Here is a 9,267-nt window from a genome sequence, read left to right on the forward strand (position 1 = left end):
ATTCTAACCAGTTACACAGACTGCTTCGTTTCTTCCTCACCACAACCTAGAAGGCAGGTCCTACTCTCATCCCCATTTTATGGTTGAGGAAACTGAAGCCTAAAGGGAATAAGTAATTTGTCCAAGGTCGAATTTGTTAAGTGTAGTGCTAGAGAAGGGAGGAGGAGAGGGGAATCTCAGGCAAAGGGAACAACTTGATGAAGACATGAAAGCAGGAAAGCACAGGACACGTATGGGCAGTGAAGAGGAGTTCTATTTGAGTGGAAATGATGAAAGCCAGATGGAGGAGGTCTTTGAATACAAAGCTGAGTCTATCCTTCTTTCTGTAGACAATAGGGAGCCACTGAAATTTCCTGAGTAGCAGAGTGTCATCGTCAGAGCAGATAAGCTTTTAGGAAAGAAGAGAATCAGATGTGTAGAGCATTAAGCAGTGACTCTTACAGAACGTGTGACAGGTGATTCACTGTGCCCAGAGGCATATTACTTTGGACAATGCAAGGAGAGAAAATTTCTTTTCATTTTGTTAAGAGGTAATTCATTTCATAAGAATGAAGGAAAAATGGTCCGTATTTCAATTCTTTCCAACTCCATCTACACATTTGTGCCTATTACCTTGACCCCCAAACTAGACTCTAGTCATTACTGCTCCATCCTCTTTCTGTCTCCTTACTGGATTTCTTTGATACCAGTGCCAGTTATTTTCTAGATCACCCTTACACCATTTTATTGGAATGAATCCAAACATCTTTTATGCCTTCAGACACTTATTGACTTTGAGGGAGGTGGTAGATGACTGCAAAGAGCACTGAACTCAGGTTCTAGGTCCAGCCAGTAACTCCGTGTGTGGCTCTAGGATGTGTGATCTTTGATTTTGAGTTTCTATAGCTGCAAGATGGGGATTATAATACCGAAGCAAGTGAGAAACATGAGATGGTGGTGAGGGAAACCAGAGTCTGCGTATCGGTGGTCCTCAAAGTGTGGTCTCCAGGCCACAGCCGCACTGTCACCTGGGAACTTGTTAGAAATGCATGTTACTGAGCCCTGCCCCAGACCCACCCAATCAGAAGCTCAGCGTGTCTTCTCCAGGGGATCCTGTGACGTGGAGTCAAGTTTCACTTGGGCTGTTCCCACATTTTGGCCCTTGAACACTGGCTAAAATGAACATTGGTGTATGTATATCTGTTCGGGTCCCTGTCTTCAGTTCTTTTGGGTATATACCTAGGAGTGGAATTGCCGGATTGCATGGTAATTCTATTTTTAGCTTTTTGAGGACCCACCCGTTTTCCACAGCAGCTACACCATTTTACATTCTTACCAACAGTATTCAAGGATTCCAATTTTTTCACACTATTGACAACACTTGTTATTTTACATTTGATTTTAGCCATCCCAGTAGGTGTGAAGTGGTATCGCATTGTGGTTTTGATTTGCATTTCCCTCATGATGTCTTTTCATGGGCTTCTTGGTAATTTGTATATCTTCTTTGGAGACATGTCTCAGCAAGTCATTTGTCCATTTTTTAAATTGGGTTGTTTGTCTTTTTGTTGTTGAGTTGTCGAACTTCTCGATATTTTCTAGACTTACCAGAAGTATGATAATTGCAAATATTTTCTCCCACATTGTAGGTTGTCTTTTTTAGTCTATTTGTTTAAAAATTCAGTTTATTGAGGTATAATTGCTATAGCATAAACTGCATATTTAAAGTATACAATGTAATGAGTTTTGACATAGGTAAACACCTGTGAAACCATATATTCACAAACAGTATATTCAATAATAAACACACCTATCACCCCAAAAGTTTCCTAATGACCCTTTATAATTCCTTCTTCCTGCCTGTGCTTTCTCTGTTAATAATAGTGCTCGAAATACCCTGCTGTTGACACTGAAGCATAATGGGAAGATACCTAATCTGGGATTCAGGAGTCCAGACTGCTTGTGTTCTGGCTCTGTGGGTGGTGGACGGTGAGGTCCAGTGGCCCGTTCCATTCCTTGGGCTCGCTTCCTCACCTGCACAGGATCAGCTGTCAGCAGTTCTCATCCATTCTGGCTGCATATTAGAATAATCACTCGGGAAGCAAGCGATTATTGCTTTTTAAAAAAAATATTTTAATAATAATTTTATAATTAATTTTAAATAATTATTGCTATTTAAAAAAGACCAATGTCTATCCCACATCTTTTGTTTCTTTTTTTTTTTTTTAACATCTTTATTGGAGTATAATTGCTTTACAATGGTGTGTTAGTTTCTGCTTTATAACAAAGTGAATCAGTTATACATATACATATGTTCCCATATCTCTTCCCTATTGTGTCTCCAAGGTGGGTGGGGCTGGATCTTGTCTTTCTGGTGGGGAGGTCCACGTCTGGTGGTGTGTTTTGGGGTGTCTTTGGACTTATTATGATTTTAGGCAGCCTCTCTGCTAATGGGTGGGGTCGTGTTCCTGTCTTGCTAGTTGTTTGGCATAGGGTGTCCAGCACTGTAGCTTGCTGGTCGTTGAGTGAAGCTGGGTGCTGGTGTTGAGATGGAGATCTCTGGGAGATTTTCGCCATTTGATATTATGTGGAGCTGGGAGGTCTCTTGTGGACCAGTGTCCTGAAGTTGGCTCTCCCACCTCAGAGGCACAGCACTGACTCCTGGCTGCAGCACCAAGAGCCTTCCATCCACACGGGTCAGAATAAAAGGGAGGAAAAGTAGAAAGAAAGAATTAGTAGAAGTAGAAAGAAAGAAAGAAGGAAGGGATGGATGGAGGGAGGGAGGGAGGAAGTAAGGAAGGAAAGAAGGGGGGAAGGAAGGAAATAAAGTAGATAAAGTAAAAGAAATTAAGTTAAAATATAATAAAGTTATTAAAATATAAAAATAATTATTAAGAGAAAAAAATGGACAGATAGAACCCTAGGACAAATGGTGGAAGCAAAGCTATACAGACAAAATCTCACACAGAAGCATACACATACACACTCACAAAAAGAGGAAAAGGGGAAAAAATCATAAATCTTGCTCTCCAAGTCCACCTCCTCAATTTGGGATAATTCGTTGTCTATTCAGGTATTCCACAGATGCAGGATATATCAAGTTGATTGTGGAGCTTTAATCCGCTGCTCCTGAGGCTGCTGGGAGAGATTTCCCTTTCTCTTATTTGTTCGCGCAGCTCCCGGGGTTCAGCTTTGGATTTGGCCCCGCCTCTGCGCGTAGGTCGCCAGAGGGCGTCCGTTTTTCGCTCAGACAGGACGGGGTTAAAGGAGCCGCTGACTCGCGGACGCTGGCTCACTCAGGCCGGCGGGGAGGGAGGGGCACGGAGTGCGGGGTGGGCCTGCGGCGGGAGACGCAGGCATGACGTTGCACCAGCCTGAGGCGCGCAGTGCGTCCTTCCGGGGGAGCCGTCCGTGGCTCCCGGGACTCTGGCAAAGGCGGGCTGCCCAGGCTCCCCGGAAGGGAGGTGTGGAGAGTGACCTGTGCTCGCACACAGGCTTCTTGGTGGCGGCAGCAGCAGCCTTAGCGTCTCATGCCCGTCTCCGGGGTCCGTGCTGTTAGCCGCGGCTCACGCCCGTTTCTGGAGCTCCTTTGAGCAGCGTTCTTAATCCCCTCTCCTCGCGCACCAGGAAAGAAAGAGGGAAGAAAATGTCTCCTGCCTCTTCGGCAGGTCCAGACTTTTCCCAGGACTCCCTCCCGGCTAGCCGTGGTGCACTAACCACTTCAGGCTGTGTTCACGCCGCCAACCCCAGTCCTCTCCCTGCCTCCGACCGAAGCCGGAGCCTCAGCTCCCAGCCCCGCCCGGCCCGGCAGGTGAGCAGACAAGCCTCTCAGCCTGGTGAGTGCTGGTCGACCCTGATCCTCTGTGTGGGAATCTCTCCGTTTTGTCCCCCGCACCCCTGTGTCTGTGCTCTCCTCCGCGGCCCCGAAGCTTCCCCTCTCCGCCACCCGCAGTCTCCGCCCGCGAAGGGGCTTCTAGTGTGTGGAAATCTTTCCTCTTTCACGGCTCCCTCCCACTGGTGCAGGTCCCGTCCCTATCCTTTTGTCTCTGTTTATTCTTTTTTCTTTTGCCCTACCCAGGTACGTGGGGGGGGTGGTTCTTGCCTTTAGGGAGGTCTGAGGTCTTCTGCCAGCGTTCAGTAGGTGCTCTGCAGGAGTTGCTCCACGTGTAGATGTATTTCTGGTGTATCTGTGGGGAGGAAGGCGATCTCCATGTCCTACTCCTCCGCCATCTTCCCAGAAGCCTTATCCCACATCTTTTGGATGATAGTTTCTGGAGGTGGGATCCTGGTGTCTGTGCTTTATAAAAATCTCCCCTAGTGATTCTGATATACAGGAAGTTGAGCTGATTTCCCACACAGCCTTCTTATCCAAAGTACCATGGTTTATATATCACTTTGTTTTCTTCATATTGATTTCATTTTACTCTCAAAAACACCGTGAGGTAGGTAAGATGTAGCTTGTTGAAAGACAAGGACACAAATACATCGAGTGGATAAAGGACTTGAGTGGATGTGAGGTAGGTGGGGCTGGAAGGAAGCATGTGTTTCCCATCATTCCCTTCGATTTCCATTAAACAAGGTGACACCAACATGCAGGCAGCCAATGGCTTCCAGGTAGGGTCTCCCAGGGTGGGGTTACCATGGACCAGGGTCTGCCTTGCCTGTGTATCCAGAGATGGACAGATTCTCAGGACTAACTCACTCTAATTCTCTGGGATATTGATATTGAATGTAAAACGCCATTTATTGATTGTAGTGGAGCCTGTTCCTATCTAGTTAATGGAAGAATGGTGCTTGCTCTCCTAGACACCCTTCTTGGCTTCATGGTAGCAGGGTATCTGGAGATCACCTTTGTAACCTGAAGGTTTACTGGGTGAGTCAATGAGATGCCTTCATCTGCTGTTACAGAACCCAAGAATAATGTGAACAGTAAGTGAACGGTCATCTCACATGAGAAGACCACAGGTTGGTGCCTCCAGGATTGGATCGTTCAGTGACTCAACATCTTCCTCATCCCCCAGGGGCTTTCTTCTCTCTGCTCAGCCATGGTGGCTGTGTTGGTAATGTCTCCCCTCATGGTCAGTTGATGACATGAAGAGTAGTGGGCAAGTGAGGCAGAGTGGTACTCCTCCCCATGAAGTCCCCAGCAGGCTTCCCATTTGGTCCAGTGGGCCAGGCTTGAGTCTCATGGCTGTTCCAAAACTTATCACTGGCAGGGGGAAGGAGACCCCCATGATTGGCTTAATCCAATCATGATTACCCACTGGGGCTGGGATTCACTGGCTTCTTCCAGTTGGGGTTGGCCCCCTTCTGAGGTGGGGCTGCATATGGAGGGTGTACTCCTGAATGAAGTTGGGGGATATCCCAGCAAGAAAGAATCGGGGGGGCGTGTCAGCTGGCTCACTGGGGGAATGTGGAATTGCAACGGAGAGTCTGGTGGTTTTGAGAACCACGTCTTCTGTGCCGTGGAGAAGCCTGGTGACCAACTGCTGTCCGTCCCCTGAGCACGCCTCCTGGTGGGCGAGCCGTATACTCATGTCTGGCAGCCACCGCCCTGCTCTGTCTCTCCCTGGTTGGGGTGAGATTAAGACTCAGCTGTTGCTGCCGTTTTGCTCCAGGCCAACCACCCTGAGTTGGCTAATGCCTTTTTTATGCAGACTGTTTAGATTACAGCCTTCTTGACTTACATTCTCGTCTAGTGGAAGAAACCATGTCACCCTGAGTAGGCTCTGGTTCCCTGCTCTTTCAGTAGTGATTTGGGGACACTTTACCCTTGTAAGGTGGCTTCTGCAGATATCTGGTGCTTCCTTGAGGATGTCTTGATTGGTACTAAATTAACTCTCAGAAGGTGACCTTACTTCCTTGTTTCAGGGGCTTTTTTCTGTAGCCTGTGTGTGCAGACTCCATCAGCTACCATTCAAGGGCTGTTTGAAGATGCTCTTCAGATCAGTGCAGGGGAGGTGCCTAGGTGGAGGTTAAATCTGGTACCCAGGCAATACGCTGACAGGTGGCATGGGGGTTGGTTTGGGCAAATACAGACATGACTGTGATGTGGTCGGGTGTCAATTCAGGTGGGAATACGGGTCACTGGTCGGTTGCCTCATCGATCTTTACAGGCTGAGCATTTTGCCTCATTGATTTTTCACTGTAGACTGAATCTTGTTCATTGTTCACTTAGAGATTGCTTCATTTCTTTTCAATTCATTTTTCTGTGCCCGTTTGACACTTTACCACATTGCGTTATCCTTCCTCGATGTGGCTACTGATCACCCCTTTCCTGGAACAATCTCTGTGACCTTGGGAAAGGCCTTTAACCTCTCTGAACCTCTGTTTCCTCATCTGCTAAATGGAGATGATAATTCTTGCCCAAAGCATCTAGAAGTCGGGGAGGCAGGCATGTGGGTGTCCGGGAGAGTAGCTCCTGAGAGGTGATGGCAGGGTATGCTTGGTCAGGGAACGATGGCCTTGCTCAGACTTGGCACTGGAGGAAGAACCTCCAGTTGAGGAGGGGCGCTGAGATCCTGCAGCCTCAACCCTCACCCAGAGATTGGGATTTCTCCTGCTAATAACTGCAGCTTCGGCCACATTGGCTCCAGAGGACGGAATGCGTCTTCCTTAGAACCTCAGCCCAAGAGTGCATTTACAACTGCCCATTAATATCTAATAGCACAGTTGAGACAAAGCTGGACATTTTAGTAGGACTTTGCCTGGGGCCTGGAGGTCATAAAAGGAAAATAAATAGAATTACTATAACAAGTCAGTGTGATTTCCAAGTTATAGTTTATTTCACTTCATCAATAGATGAAGCTCCAGTTTAACACCAACTGTGCTGCCAGGACCACTGTCCTTTTTTGACCCCTGGCGAGACTCTAGAGACCCTTTAAAGTTTAGGCATAAAGACTGAGGCCCAGAGAGTGATGGGAGTCCCCCCTCCTACCTGTGAAATTGTGTCATCTGTCGACCTGTTTGGGGGGCCACCTGTTACCCAGATGACTGACGCAATGATGGTCACCCCTTTGTGAGCATAGCCTTACACCGTAGGCCAGGACAGAGGCTCATTATCCCTCAATAAAGCAGCAGCTCCCACGGGGCACCAGAAACACCTGCATTACAGAGAGTGAGGAAATGAGACAGCCGGGCAAGTTGCCTTGAAGTTGAACCTGCTCTTTGGGTGTGAGGATGGAGGGGCCTTTGAGCCTGGGAATGAGTTAGGAGTGGATGAAGCAGAAACCCCTGTTAGTTCAGAGAGGCACATTTTATGCGTCTTCCTTTGTCTATGTTTATTCCATTTTTCCGTCAGATTTCATATAATCATAGAGAAAATTTCAGCCTCTCTCAGCTATGGTAAGAGGAAGCAGGAGAAGGGGGTTACAACAGGCGGGCATTCTTCTGCCAGGAGGTTAAAAGGAGGGATGCTGTGTGTTCTGGGGCTGTGGTGATGGTGGACAAAATGTGTTACGTGAGTGAGCCTTTAGCAGAAAGAGGACATCAGGGGGACAAAGTTTAGACCACTTGTTGCAGATGCTTCTCTCACCTGGAGATTTTCCTTCCAGACCTAAATCTTGATAGCTTTGGGGTCTTTTTTGTTTTTTAGTAAGTGAAGCAAATTACCTTAAATTTCTCAATCTACTTGACAGAATTTTTATAAAGACTAAGTGAGAAAATAGATGTAAAAGAGTTTTGAGGAATGAAAGCCAGCATACCAACATTTCCCAAAGTGTGTATCATGGAACAGTGTTCCTAGAGATATTAATAGGTGTTAAGCAGTGGAAGGGTTCTTTAGTCAAACATGTTTGAGAAACCTTTGTTAATAATCCTTCAACAGGTGTCTTTATCAAAAGAATTCTCTGGACTTCCATTTTTAATTTTTTAAAATTAATTAATTAATTTATTTTTGGCTGCACTGGGTCTTCGTTGCTGTGAGCAGGCTTTCTCTAGTTGTGGTGAGCGGGGGCCACCCTTCATTGTGGTGGGCAGGCTTCTCATTGAGGTGGCTTCTCTTGTTGTGGAGCATGGGCTTTAGACGTGTGGGCTTCAGTAGTAGTGGCACGCAGGCTCAGTAGTTGCGGCGCACAGGCTCTAGAGCGCAGGTTCAGTAGTTGCGGCGCACAGGCTTAGCTGCTCCGTGGCATGTGGGATCTTCCCGGACCAGGGCTCGAACCTGTGATCCCTTCATTGGCAGGTGGATTCTTAACCACTGTGCCACCAGGGAAGTCCCAGGACTTTTAATAATAAGCTAATGTGCATCTTGGCTGTCCAGGAGGGTGACTGGTGTTTCCCAAACTTGCTTCATCAGGAACCCTTTTCGGGCAGAGCTTTGGGAGGCACTGATGTTCTTCTTGGTGCTCTGACGTTATAATTGTGTGGGTTGGAGTTGCAGGTGGTAGAAGGGGGTGTGCTTTCATTCAGTAAGCTTTGATAGGCATCTGTCCGTTACCTTTTCTCATTTCAACATTTCTTCGCCTTCTCACCAGCGTCCATGCCATGGCAACTGTGAGCAGGAGTTCCTTAGAATCCAGAACAGTGTGGGGGAGAGGGAGTCCACTTTTCAAAATTAAATACTGTCTTACTCTACATTCTACAGCATGGATGAACCTTAGAGACATCATGCTAAGTGAGATAAGCTGGGCACACAAGGACAAGTACTGTATGATTCCACTTATATGAGGTCTCTAGTCAAATCCATAGAGACAGAGGGGAGAATGTTAGTGGCCAGGGACCTGGCGGGAGAGAGGTTAGGGGAATTAGTGTTTGATGGGTACAGAGGTTCAGTTTGGGATGATGGAAAAGTTCTGGTGATGGATGACAGTGATGGTTGTACAACGATACAGATGTGTGCTTAGTGGTATTGAACTGTACGCTTAGAAGTGGTTACAATGGTCATATCAGTTATATGCGGAACCCCAGAAATGATGCAAGTGAACTTGGTTACAAAGCAGAAACAGACTCACAGGCATAGAAAACAAACTTCTGGTTACCAAAGGGGAAGCAGTAGGGATAGATTAGGAGTTTGGGATTAACAGATACAAACTACTATATGTAAAACAGATAAACAACAAGGGTTTACTGAACAGCACAGGGAACTATATTCAATATCTTGTAATAACCTATAATGGAAAAGAATATGAAAAAGAATATACATACGTATGTATGTGTGTATATATATATATATATGTATATATAAAAAACGGAATCACTTTGCTGTACACCTAAATCTAACATTATATTGTAAATCAACTATAGTTCAATTAAAAAAGAAGAAAAATGGTAAATTTTTACCTTATATAGATT

Source organism: Neophocaena asiaeorientalis, unplaced genomic scaffold, assembly GCF_003031525.2.
Source record: "Neophocaena asiaeorientalis asiaeorientalis breed wild unplaced genomic scaffold, Neophocaena_asiaeorientalis_V1.1 scaffold364, whole genome shotgun sequence".
NCBI classification, from domain to species: domain Eukaryota; kingdom Metazoa; phylum Chordata; class Mammalia; order Artiodactyla; family Phocoenidae; genus Neophocaena; species Neophocaena asiaeorientalis.